This window comes from Amblyraja radiata, chromosome 20, assembly GCF_010909765.2.
Source record: "Amblyraja radiata isolate CabotCenter1 chromosome 20, sAmbRad1.1.pri, whole genome shotgun sequence".
Lineage (NCBI taxonomy): Eukaryota > Metazoa > Chordata > Chondrichthyes > Rajiformes > Rajidae > Amblyraja > Amblyraja radiata.
In genome coordinates, this window is record NC_045975.1 from 36,466,468 (window position 1) to 36,479,170 (window position 12,703).

The following is a 12,703-nucleotide window of genomic DNA, read 5'->3' on the forward strand; positions in this document are numbered from 1 at the left end:
GAGATGAGTGTGCGACCAGGATGGTGTGGGTCTTTGATGTTGGCAGCCTTATTGAGCTAGCGATTGCGATAGATCCCTTCGATGGTGGGGAGGTCAAAGCCGGTGATGGACTGGGCAGTGGTCACAACTTTCTGCATTATTTTCCGTTCCTGGACGTTCAAGCTGACTATGAAGTGCCGTCCCTACTACCTGCAGAGCAAATTCACCTCAGCTATCCTGACCGCAGTCTACATCCCCCACACGTAGATGTCAAGCTTGTTGTGAACGAACTGTATTCCATTATCAATAGCTTTGAGACAAAACACGCTGAAGCCCTCATTGAAGTAGCCGGAGACTTCAATCAAGCCAACAAGTACAACGAAAGCACTACCAGCATGTCTCTTGTTCCACCAGGGGCCGGAACCTGAGCCTCTACTTCCTTAGAAGGCTTAGAAGGTTTGGCATGTCCCCAAGAACTTTACACCATAGAAAGCATTTTATCAGGATGCATCACAGCTTGGTTTGGGAACAGCTCCATCCAAGACCATCCAAAAATTGCAGAGAATTGTGGACGTAGCTCAGACCATCACACAAACCAACCTCCCTTTAATTGACCATTTATAACTCACGCTACCTCGGCAAGGCCAGCAGCATAATCAAGGATGAGTTGCATCCTGGCCACTCCCTCTTCTCGCCTCTCCCATCAGGCAAAAGGTATAGAAGTGTGAAAACGCACACCTCCAGATTCTGGGACAGTTTCTTACCAGCTGTTATCAAGCAACTGAATCATCCTACCACTCTAGAGAGCAGTGCTGAACTACTGTCTACCTCATTGGTGCCCCTTGGACTGTCCTTGATCGGACTTTTACTGGCTTTACCTTGCTCTAAACATTATTCCTTTATCATGTGTCTATACACTGGCTCATTGTAATCATGTTTTGTCTTTCTGCTGACTGGTTAGCACGCAACACAAGCTTTTCACTGTATCTCGGTACACATGACAATGAACTAAAGTAAACTTAATAGGATCTGGCCTCTTCAAAATGAGATTTTGCTATCTTGACCACTCCAGCAGCCCCTCCCTCAGAGATCGCTCTGATCCCTATCACTAGCTTGACAGGTCAGGAGAGGCCAACCGCAGCATCATTAATCACAGCTAAGTCCGATTAGCTGACATTGGTTAGGCCACCTGTACCTTTAAAAAAGTGTTTCACCAAGTAGCCAGAGTTAGGAGAAACAATCCTAATGTACATAGGGAAAGCAGAACATTTACACGCTCCAATGCTATTTATGTTATGCGATGGAATAAACAAAGATGTGCAAATCAGCTGTGATGGGGACATAGTGATCTCAGGCTTCGACCCTGCAGCAAACAAAGGCCTCCATGCCACTGCCAACACTGACTGACGACACACAACACAGCAGTCTGTCCCTTTGGCTGTGGTATTGTCCATAACATGACAATAATCTGGTCACACTGGAGACTTATCTGCTGTTAAATCACAGTTAACAGAGCCTTGATGGAATCAGCCTGAGGTTCCATTGTGGCACAAAGACTGCCCTCCAGCTTTTGCAGAGTGCTCTGCTGGTTTCTTTGTGATGTGTAAAATGAACTCCTTCATGCCCCAGTCATCTCATGCATTTGGTCTAACATCGCAGGTAATCAGCTAAGTATTACACCTCGTTTCTCCACCAGCTCTCCTAAATGCTTCTCTATAATGATGCTTATGTAATTCTTCAAAGCATTGTGAAGTCAACCTTTAGCAAGTTGGCACAAATTATTTATATACCTACTTACTTGACATCATTAGTGCTTGATGATTCTCCTCATGCAGTAGCCATGTCTAATCCATGTTCTGCCATCACAGAGCAATTACTTGACTCCGGCACTTACTCATCATCTTCCATATCTTCCTCCTTCTCTGTTATGTCAGCATGGACCTCAAATGGGAGTGTGTATACAATACAATACAATACAATTCAATTTATTTGTCATTTGGACCCCTTGAGGTCCAAACGAAATGTCGTTTCTGCAGCCATACATTACAAAACAAAAAGACCCGAGACACAACACAGTTTACACAAACATCCATCACATCGCTGTGATGGAAGGCAAAAAAAACTTATCTCTCCACTGCACCCCCCCCCCCCCCCCCGATGTCAGAGTCAGAATCAAAATCAAAGCCCCCGGCGGGCGATGTTAAATGTCCCGCAGCCATTAAAGCCACGCCGGGTGATGCAAGGCCACGCACCGGGTCTTGGTGTTGGAGCCCCCGGCGGGCGCTCACAAAGTCCCGCGGCCATTCCAAGCTGCGCGGGGCGATGGTGTAAGGCCCCGCTCAGGTAGTTCTCCTGATGAGCTTGCAATGACAAGGACAGAAAATAACCGTGATAATGCCATGCACATTGTCTTTGAGAAGAGTAGCTAGCATCCATGCAATTTTGCTAGTCAAGAAATCAGTTCAAAATGAGATGAGATGTAAAACAAGAATAGTTATTTACATATAGGAATTCTTTGTCTACACTGCAACTCCTTGACCTTAGAACTTGGCCCATCACAAGATGGAATGCTACATCAGTTAGGGTTCCTTGAGCACAAGAGTGCCCCTTCTTCCAGTCAAGTGAGACACCAGTAAATTACGTTGCACTTTGGACTGTAAGATAAATAAACTAATTAATGAGTTAGATCCTGACATGGTCAGTTTACATGAAGAAGGTGTTTGTCTATAGCTGACGGTGTACATGGTCAAGTAAGACCTGAACCCTGCGAGGGTCGCGGAGTTGTAAAAGCAGTACAATTCAGAGAATATTTTTGAGTCTGGACTTCATATATATTATGAGGTCATTAGATAGATAGATAGATAGATAGATATAATTTATTGCCACACAACCAGGGTTGGTGGAAATTTGGGTTGTCAGCAGCAGTACAATAATAAAGAACACACAATAAAACTGTAACACAAACATCCACCACAGCATTCATCACTGTGGTGGAAGGCACAAAAATTTGGCCAGTCCTCCTCCATTTCCCCCCCGTGTACAGGACCAGAGTCCAGTCAGTCCAGGATCGGCTCTTCCTCACCGGAGACCGCGGCTTTAGATTGTGGTAGGCCGCAGGCCGGCGGTCGAAATTTAAAGTCCCCGCCGCGGCCAGAAGCACCGTAGACTGCAGGGCCGGCGGTCGAAGCTCCCCTCCAGGGGTGATGGTAAGTCCATGCCGCACCCGCGGTAGAAGTCGGCCGCGGGCCGGCAGTAATGGCTTCTTCTTCCCCCGGGTCCCCCACGAGGGATCCCGGGCTGTAGACGCCGCACCAGCTGGAGCTCTGCAGATCGCGGCTTCAGGCTGCGACTTCAGGCTGCCGGCAGCCCCGGGCCAGCGAAACGGAGCGCTCCCCTCCAGCGAGGGCTCACCCGCTCCACATCGAGAGTCCACGCAGCGCCCGCCGCTGAAGCCCCGGGCACGTCTCCGGGAAAGGCCGCGTCGATCCTTGATGTTAGGCCACGGGGGAGGCGACCTGGAAAAAGTCGCCTCTCCATGGAGGAGGCGACCGAAGCGGTTTCCCCCTTACCCCCCCACACCACCCCCCACACAAAACACAAGAAGAAACATTAAATACATACTTTAAAACATACTAAAAAATAAAAAAAAGCTGGAAAAACTGACGCGCTGCTGACATGGCTGCACACAGAGGAGCGCCCCCTACATGTGGGTAGATCATAAAACATAGCAGCTGAATTACACCACTCACCCAAATAAATCTGATCCACCATTCGATCATGGCTAATCTATATTTCTCTTTCAACACCATTCTCCTGCCTTCTCCCGGTAGTCTGTGACGCTCTTAATAATCAAGGTCTTATTAATCTCTGCTTTAAAAATACCCAATGAATTGGCCTTCACAGCTGTTTGTGACAATGAATTCCACAGATTCACCAGCCTCTGGCTAAAGAAATTACTCCTCACCTCCATTCTAAAGGTCCGTACTTTTATACTGAGGCTGTGGCCTCTAGTCCTAGCCTCTCCCACTACTGGAAACATCCACATCCATTTTATCTTGGCCTTTCATTAACCATTAAGTTTCAATGAGATACCCCCTCATCCTTCTGAACTACAGAAAACTGCAGGTTGAATTCTATCATGCTTCCTAGGGGTTCCTTCATCTTAAACTCCCTAATAGTAAGATTAAACGATAACTTACCAGTTTGAAGTTTGATCTTTATTTTATGAGGAGTTACGATGAGCGATTACGTGAAGAAGAACCCCGCCAGTCCGCATGCGCGTCAATCTTCAAAGCAGTTGTGTGAAATCACAGATAACAGTAACTGAAGTAACATAGTAAGATTATAAACCAGACATACCAGATGACCTTTATGATATGTGGGCTGGGAGCGGTGGGTACATAATCGCTCATCGTAACTCCTCATAAAATAAAGATCAAACTTCAAACTGGTAAGTTCTCGTTTAATCTTACTATTTTACTTCGGAGTCACGTGAGTGATTCCGTGAAGATTTCAAAGTTCTGTGATTTCATGCCATAGATACGAATCCAGGCGTCTCACACTGCATCTGTTGACTCAGGATGAGTGAATAATGAGCAATGCATTGAAACATGGTACAGATTAACATGTTGATGCTTTAATTCACAAAAAGAAAGAATACACAATAGCGACTCCTCTCTCCCAGGGGGAAGCTATGAAACAGAACTTAAAATGGAATGGGCGAATACCCCGGGTTCGATAAGCGGTTTGTTATAAAACCTCTGAAAAGTCAGTTCATTTGACCATCCTGCGGCCACGAGGATATGGTCTGGAGGGACGTCCATTGCCCTCACTGCTGACGTTGATGCCACCCTGGTGGAGTGAGATTTAAAATTGTCAGTATTTACTCCTGCACAAACCAGCACTTGTTTCAGCCATCTTGAAATGGTCTGAACCGACACTTTCATATGCGGCAATTTGTGGCTAATAAATAATGCTACTTCCGAACCTCTGAGGCTCTTGGTGACCTTGATATAATATTGCAAGTGCGACACTACACACAGTCGTAAATCAGTGGCATATGCTGAAAAAACAAGCTTGAATCCTGACACCCCTGGTCTACTCTGTTTAATTAAATCATAGATGTAAAACATAATGTAATTTCCAGATGATACCATCCTGTCCAGTCGCAGCTTTTGCAAAGTCTGGACCCGTTGTGCTGAAACCAGCGCCATGAACATGACCACCTTAAGGGTAATTTTGACCAAAGACAGGGATGTGGCTGGACCCCACTGTCGAAACAGCGTGAGTACCACGCTCACATCCCAGATTTCAGAGTATCTGAGCCTGTGGGGATTGGAATTAAAAATACCCCTCATAAACCGGGATATTAACAGATGAGATCCCACAGTTGTTCCGACCTCAGCCATAAGTATGATGACAGGGCACTCCTGGCACTATTGATGGCACTATAACTCAACCCTTCATCAAAATACAGCGTAGACAAAAATTCTAGCACATCTGAGATGCATGCTGTGTGATATGTAATGTTCCCCCGTAAACAGAACACCTCCCATTTCCTGACATGAGAGACGTACTGCTTTTTGTACTATCCCTCCAGGCCGCTGTGATCACATCCACGGTACGATCGGATAGTCCAAGACCCAGGTATGGCCTCCTCAGAATCTGCAAATTAACAGATTAATACGGTCATATACCGGGTGTTGATCCCCAGTCACAGGGTGCACCAATAGGTCACTACGTTTCGCGACCGCCATTTAGAGGCTGTGTTATTATCTCCGAAATTAGAGGGAACCATAGCTGTGTAGGCCAGTCGGGTACCACCAAAACTCCTGAGGCAGAGTCCTGCTTGATCTTGAGCAAGCAACGACTGATGAGGCAGAATGGGGGAAATGCATATAAAAACACTCCACCCCAGTGTAGCGAGAACGCATCTACCGCTACTGCCCCTGGGTCTGGTTCCCATGAAACATACTTCGGTAACTGGTGATTGAGTCTGGATGCAAACAAATCGATATCTGGCATCCCATACCAAACAACAATATCATTAAATACATCATGATCCATTCTGTGTTGTCATTGAATTTGCGTGACCTGGTGTCTGCCACCATGTTGAATCTACCTGGCAAGTAGACAGCAGAAACTCAAATGTTTCTTGTAATGCACCAGTGCCAAATAAGGTTAGCCAATCTATCACAAGATTCCAACTTGATTCCACCCATGTGATTAACTTACGCCACTGCCGTGGTGTTGTCAATCTGAAGCTGAACGTGTAAGTGATGCTTAGTGGTACAATAAGCCTTAAGCCCATAAAATGCTCCCAATAGCTCTAAATAGTTAATCTCATGTGATTGAAGAATAAATGCCTCATGCATATTCCATCTGCCTCCACAGCTAGAAATGGTATCAGTAGCACTCCAACCTAGGGCACTAACATCAGAAGGTTCCTCAACCAGATTTTTGCTGGAGCAACTTGAAATGTTCCTTATCCACCACTGTACTTCAGCAATAGCTTCAGCTGGTAATTGCATGGGCCTGTCGAAATGACCTGCATGTATCCTGAGTGCCTGTATCTTTGCACGTTGTAAATTTAGGTAATGCAAAGGTCCATACTGTGCAGCTGGAAAGGCAGCCACTAATTTGCCAATCAAGCTGGCCACATGTCTAATTGAAGGTTGTTGTTCCCCCATGAGCTTGTTACAACCTTCAATTAAATCTAATCTCTTGCTCTTGGGCAAAGTCACTGACATGTGAGTTGAATTAATAGTGAATCCCAAATAATCAATAACTCTAACTGGTATCAATTTGGATTTAACTGGATGAATGAGAAACCCCAATCTCTCAACCATGAGTTTAACAGCTGAAACAGATAATTCAGCTGCTTCCCGAGTCTTCCCTATAATTAAGATATCATCCAAATAAGCCATTACAATATGACGCTGAACCCGGAGTAGCCCCAGTACTGGTTTTAGCAGTTTTGTAAATAATCTAGGAGCTGAGGTTAAACCATTAGGCAGTGCTTTAAATTGTCATTATTGCCTCATCCAGCTAAATTTCAAATATTTCCGATGATCCTTATGAACAGGCACTGAGTAATATGCATCCTTTAGATCTATACATGCCATATAACATCCTCTGGAAACCAATTGCTTGGCAGTAACAAATGTTTCAATTTTGAAATGTTTATACTGCACAAAAGGATTAAGGCTTGTCAGGTCCAGGATGATTCGACTCCCATCATCCTTCTTTGGCCTAGGAAAAATATTTGACACGAATCGGTGAGGTTGATAAACTGCCTTCTCAATTACCCCTTTTTATACAACTTTTCAATTTCAGCTTGAACCTCCAAATTCTCTTTTTGTGAGAAAATGAGTGCCCGACTAGGTATATGCTGTGTGGGTGGACACAAATTGGGAAGGAATTCAATTCAAAACCCTTGTATACTGTGCAGTATAAACAAATCTAACGCAATGGAAAGGAAGGACATTAGTTTGGAGGATGTGGAATCGGTATGGGTAGAGCTGCGAAATACTAAGGGGCAGAAAACGCTGGTGGGTGTTGTGTACAGGCCACCTAACAGTAGTAGTGAAGTTGGAGATGGTATCAAACAGGAAATTAGAAATGCGTGCGACAAAGGCAAAACCGTTATAATGGGTGACTTCAATCTACATATAGATTGGGTGAATCAAATTGGCAGGGGTGCTGAGGAAGAGGATTTATTGGAATGTATGCAGGATAGTTATCTAAATCAACATGTAGAGGAACCAACGAGAGAGCAGGCTATTTTAGACTGGGTATTGAGTAATGAGGAAGGGTTAGTTAGCAGTCTTGTTGTACGTGCCCCCTTGGGCAAGAGTGACCATAATATGGTTGAGTTCTTCATTAGGATGGAGAGTGACATTGTTAATTCAGAAACAATGGTTCTGAACTTAAAGAAAGGTAACTTTGAGGGTATGAGACGTGAATTGGCCAAGATTGACTGGCAATTAATTCTAAAAGGGTTGACTGGTGGATATGCAATGGAAGACATTTAAAGACTGCATGGATGAACTACAAAAATTGTTCATCCCAGTTTGGCAAAAGAATAAATCAGGGAAGGTAGTGCATCCGTGGATAACAAGGGAAATCAGGGATAGTATCAAAGCGAAGGATGATGCGTACAAATTAGCCAGAAAAAGCAGCATACCGGAGGACTGGGAGAAATTCAGAGACCAGCAGAGGAGGACAAAGGGCTTAATTAGGAAAGGAAAAATAGATTATGAAAGAAAACTGGCAGGGAACATAAAAAACTGACTGCAAAAGTTTTTATAGATATGTGAAAAGAAAGAGATTAGTTAAAAACAAATGTAGGTCCCTTGCAGTCAGAAACAGGTGAGTTGATCATGGGGAACAAGGATATGGCGGACCAATTGAATAACTACTTTGGTTCCGTCTTCACTAAGGAAGACATAAATAATCTGCCGGAAATAGCAGGGTACCGCGGGTCAAAGGAGTTGGAGGAATTGAGTGAAATCCAGGTTAGCCGGGAAGTGGTGTTGGGTAAATTGAATGGATTAAAGGCCGATAAATCCCCAGGGTCAGATAGGCTGCATCCCAGAGTACTTAAGGAAGTAGCTCCAGAAATAGTGGATGCATTAGTAATAATCTTTCAAAACTCTTTAGATTCTGGAGTAGTTCCTGAGGATTGGCGGGTAGCAAACGTAACCCCACTTTTTAAGAAGGGAGGGAGAGAGAAAACGGGGAATTACAGACCAGTTAGTCTAACATCGGTAGTGGGGAAACTGCTAGAGTCAGTTATTAAAGATGAGATAGCAGCACATTTTGAAAGTGGTCAAATCATTGGACAAAGTCAGCATGGATTTACAAAAGGTAAATCATGTCTGACGAATCTTATAGAATTTTTTGAGGATGTAACTAGTAGCGTGGATAGGGGAGAACCAGTGGATGTGGTGTATCTGGACTTCCAGAAGGCTTTCGACAAGGTCCCACATAAGAGATTAGTATACAAACTTAAAGCACACGGCATTGGGGGTTCAGTATTGATGTGGATAGAGAACTGGCTGGCAAACAGGAAGCAAAGAGTAGGAGTAAACGGGTCCTTTTCACAATGGCAGGCAGTGACTAGTGGGGTACCGCAAGGCTCAGTGCTGGGACCCCAGCTATTTACAATATATATTAATGATCTGGATGAGGGAATTGAAGGCAATATCTCCAAGTTTGCGGATGACACTACGCTGGGGGGCAGTGTTAGCCGTGAGGAGGATGCTAGGAGACTGCAAGGTGACTTGGATAGGCTGGGTGAGTGGGCAAATGTTTGGCAGATGCAGTATAATGTGGATAAATGTGAGGTTATCCATTTTGGTGGCAAAAACAGGAAAGCAGACTATTATCTAAATGGTGGCCGACTAGGAAAAGGGGAGATGCATCGAGACCTGGGTGTCATGGTACACCAGTCATTGAAAGTGGGCATGCAGGTGCAGCAGGCAGTGAGGAAAGCGAATGGTATGTTAGCTTTCATAGCAAAAGGATTTGAGTATAGGAGCAGGGAGGTTCTACTGCAGCTGTACAGGGTCTTGGTGAGACCACACCTGGAGTATTGCGTACAGTTTTGGTCTCCAAATCTGAGGAAGGACATTATTGCCATAGAGGGAGTGCAGAGAAGGTTCACCAGACTGATTCCTGGGATGTCAGGACTGTCTTATGAAGAAAGACTGGATAGACTTGGTTTATACTCTCTAGAATTTAGGAGATTGAGAGGGGATCTTATAGAAACTTACAAAATTCTTAAGGGGTTGGACAGGCTAGATGCAGGAAGATTGCTCCCGATGTTGGGGAAGTCCAGGACAAGGGGTCACAGCTTAAGGATAAGGGGGAAATCCTTTAAAACCGAGATGAGAAGAACTTTTTTCACACAGAGAGTGATGAATCTATGGAACTCTCTGCCACAGAGGGTAGTCGAGGCCAGTTCATTGGCTATATTTAAGAGGGAGTTAGATGTGGCCCTTGTGGCTAAGGGGATCAGAGGGTATGGAGAGAAGGCAGGTACGGGATACTGAGTTGGATGATCAGCCATGATCATATTGAATGGCGGTGCAGGCTCGAAGGGCCGAATGGCCTACTCCTGCACCTAATTTCTATGTTTCTATGTTTATCCCATACCATTCCTTCAGAAACCAGTGTAATCTCCCCCCAACTGGTAGGTGCTTCTCACTTAATATGTTTGACAAGAACCAGACCCACCTACCTCCATGGTTACCGGTGGAATTTTCTGTCCCCTGGTTCTGGTGGGAAAAGGCATGTTTGCCCGTGCTCCTGCTGGAGTGCGCCAGCTGCGCACATTGAATGGCTGGCTTGGTCCTTGACCGGACCCGGTTTCAGCAAACCGCTTGACGGGGTACTGCCTCCGAAGAGTTCTGCTGGTCATTGGTGCCTTAATGAGCCCGACTGTTCTTGCCTCGTCATCCAGCTCCTTCACCCTTTTTGCGAGGTCTTCACCAAACAGCAGATTCGGTGGCTGGATGTTGCTGGGCTTACACAGAGCAGCGAACTTCGGGTTGATGGTAGGGTGGATGGTGCTCTTTCTCAGGCAATTTATCTCGAAGAGCGCATTGCACATGAGAGCCAGGGCATCCTGCTATACATCACACAGGTGCCTACCATCCACCGACCTGGCGAACGCCGTAATGCCCGAAGCGAGCAGCTTCAGCACCCTCTGCAGCCTCATTTCCTGAGCTCTGATGCCTACTCCCATATGACCCCAGATGGCGTAGTTCACTGCCGGCACTTTAAGCAGGATACAATTAGCCGGGGTGTCATACTTTTTGGCCATTTCATCCATGGTCAGCCCTTGAAGCTGGTGTGTTATGCTCTCCTCCTCCAAGAGGGAGACATTAAGCAGCCCTGTAACAGGTGCCGCTGGCGCGGGCTCTCGAAGAGGCCGGCGCTGACACACCTCCTCCTGCAGGAGTGTATCTTGGTGGAGAATCCTCTCCATTAGGAGCTCCATCCTGGATTACCGACCAAATACGTTATCCATTCCCGGAGGGGAACCCTCCCGGCCCGACTCGTCCGAGTCTACCGGCCGTGCAGACTTTCTAGTGGTTTGCGCCCCAAAGGTGCAGCCACGGTGCTCTCAGACACCAAGTCTGCAGTCGCTGGTCGTACCGCTAGGTGAACTAGGCGGCCGCCCGCTACCCGCACTCCCGCGGTCTTCTCTAGCAACTTTCGCGATGGCTCGCCTTGCTCTCAATGCTTTCTCCATACTTAGACTTGCCTCCTGAAACAAGAATTCTCAAGCGCAGACGTGCATGCGGACTGGCAGGGTTCTTCTTCACGGAATCACTCACGTGACTCCGAAGTAAAATCAAATCTGGTTCATTACACAAAACCAAATCCAGAATTGCCCTTTCCATAGCGGGCTTGAACACAAGCTACTCTAAAAAGCCATCTCATAGGCATTATACAAATTCCTTCCCTTGGGAACCTGTACCTGTTTATTCCAGTATACCTGCATATTGAAATCCTCCATGACCACTGGGTGGCGTGGTCAGTGGCAGCCTCGCCAGCAGCCTGTCTTGTCCCTTTCTTCTTTTGTTGTTTTTAGTCTGTTTTACTTGTATGTTTTAGTATATCTTTAGTTTTGTATTATCTCGGGGGTGGGGGGAAGCATTTTTATTCTTTTCCCTCGACGGAGATGTGACTTTTTCTGTATCGTACCTCCGTCCGCACTGCGGCCTAACATCATGGAGCTAGCAGTCCCTTTGTTAGGGATCGACTTCAGGAGCTCCAACCGCAGGAGCTTCGACCAACCTGATGCGTGGGCTTCGATCGCCGACTGCGAGCGCTTCGATGTTTCGATTGCCCCGACCACGGGAGAAAAGGAGGAAGAAGGTAAAAGTTATTTGCCTTCCATCACAGTGGGGAATGTGAGGGGGCCGAAAAACAAGATGGACATGCTGCCTGCACTGGTGAGGACTCGGAGGGAGTGCTGTGAGTGCAGATCTCAGTGTTTGCGGGGACATCGCGCCATGAGGACATCCCGGAGTCTAGAGCGAGTATAGATGGCTTTCTGACTGTTCGGGCGGACAGGGACTGCAAAGAGAGTGACAGCGGGTCTTCGCTTATGCTGTGTGCCCTGGGGATTCTCACATGCCACTGTGGTGGCTATTTATGTTTAATCTTTATGTAGTTTTTGTATCTTGTTGCTTTTTTGGTATGACTGGTAAATCAAATTTCTCTGTACCTCAGTACATGTGACAATAAAGCACCATTGAATCACTGTAACATTGCCATGCTTACATGCCTTTTCTGTCTCTTGAGGTAATTTCTATCCTACATCCTGGCTACTCTTTGAAGGCTAAAATATCTCCCATCAATGTCTTCTTACCCATGTAGTTTCTTAAGTCTACCCACAAAGCTTTTATATCTTCTGATCCTATGTCATTTCTTGTTAAGGATTGAATTTCATTCTTTACCACTAGAACCATTGCATCGTCACTGCCCACCTGCCTCTTTTCAATAGGATGTGCATACTTTGTTGTTCAGCTCTTTCAGCAATGGTTCTGTGATGCCCACATGTCGTACCTACCAATTTCTAACTGCGCTATGAGCTTGTGTTTTGTATACTGCATACATTTAAATATAACACCTTCAGTTCTGTATTCCCCTCCCTCTTCTCAAATTGCTCCCCATATTGCCTGACATTATGATACTTTACAAGTGTCTT